Raw genomic sequence first — 1,545 nt, 5'->3', positions numbered from 1 at the left:
GCGTTTTATTTAAAGTTGAAAGCTTGACTTTCCATGGTCTTCATCAATTCAGATCCTTGTTGGGTGCTTCACTTCCCTTGCAACCTCTTGTGTCTTTCCTTTGGAATTTCTGCGGGCATTCCATAAGAATCTTTTCGGAAACTCTTCAATTCGTATATGCGTACTTGAGATGAGATGGTGATTGGTTGAGTCCAATGTTTGGAGTCTCTTCCAACACCAATTTTGACTTGTGCGCATTTACACCAAATTCCTCAAATTGTTCCTTGTGAGGTGAGTTGCTTGGTTGAAATTCCCCTAAGTATCTTGCACACCTTTTTGCTTTGAGAGTTTCTTCTTCATTAGTCTTGTCTTCATGTTCTTCCAACTTTTCTTCCTTGTGAGGTTGCTCTAACACTATACCTCTCCTCAATGTTATGACATTTAATTGTTCTTTAGGATTTGTGACCGTTGTGCTTGGCAAAGAACCTTGAGATCTCTCCGTCAATTGTTCAACCAATTGCCTCACTTGAACCTCCAAATTTCAAATGGACACTCCTTGATTTCTGAAGTTTGAGCGTGTCTCATTCATAAAACTTGTGGTTTCTTGCATGAACTTTTCAAATATATCTTCTAATTTTGACACTCTCTGCTCTACTGGTTGAAGATTCACCACTGGCTGATGGTTTGGCACTGTCCTTTGATTTAATTGATTGCTCCAAGACAAATTTGGGTGATTCCCCCAACCAGGATTGTAGGTGTTGGAGAATGAGTCATTTTGCAGCCTTTGTGAACTAACCATGTGATTCACTTGCTCGGTTGTTGAGAAGACTAACTGGTTTCCATCTTGGCATTCCACGCTCCTATGGTTTCCTGCACAAAATTCACAAGTTATAAAAGGTGAGTGAATAGAATTTACATTCATACCTCCCAATTGCCTTTGAAGTGATGCAATTTGTGCAGATAATGTGGTGAACACATCGACTTCATTTAGACCCATTATTCTCTTCAGCATTGCTCTCTTATTAGGTCTTTGGTAGTTATTATTGGCTATCACCTTAAGCAACTCATAAGCATCTTCTGAGGTCTTGTTATTTAAGGCTCCGCCTGCTGCCACATCTACCATAGTTTGAATATTTGGTAGCAACCCATTGTAAAATGTTTGGACTTGTATCCAAAATGGTAGACCATGATGTGGACATTTCCTTAACAACTCTATGTACCTCTCCCAAGCTTCATAAAGTGATTCATCGTTGCCTTGCACGAAAGAGATAATGTCGTTTCTCAGTTTTGCTGTCTTCTTTAGTGGGAAGTATTTTGCAAGAAACTTTTAAGCTAATCCGTCCCATGTGGTGATTGTCCCGGCTGGGTGTGACATGAGCCAACCTTTTGCCTTATCTCTTAGTGAAAATGAGAACAATCTCAGCCTAATTGCATCATCAGTCATTCCATTAACCTTGAATGTGCCACATATCTCTAGAAAGCTAGGGATATGCAAAATTGGATCCTCAAATGAATTTCCACCAAATTGGGTTGACTGTTGGATAATCTGAATTATTGTCGGCTTAA

General features: G+C 39.6%; 1 non-coding gene across 1 annotated transcript; it reads left to right on the top strand.

Moving 5' to 3' along the window:
* The first annotated feature begins 1,160 nt into the window (after positions 1 to 1,160).
* On the top strand, positions 1,161 to 1,267 carry LOC116140252. The gene has a single exon (XR_004129581.1). It is a non-coding gene; the product is annotated as a small nucleolar RNA R71 (small nucleolar RNA).
* The last annotated feature ends 278 nt before the right edge of the window (positions 1,268 to 1,545 follow it).

Source organism: Pistacia vera, unplaced genomic scaffold (genome assembly GCF_008641045.1).
Source record: "Pistacia vera cultivar Batoury unplaced genomic scaffold, PisVer_v2 Contig366, whole genome shotgun sequence".
NCBI classification, from domain to species: Eukaryota; Viridiplantae; Streptophyta; class Magnoliopsida; order Sapindales; family Anacardiaceae; genus Pistacia; species Pistacia vera.
Note: the sequence above shows the minus strand (reverse complement) of the source record. Positions and strands in the feature narration are given on the sequence as shown.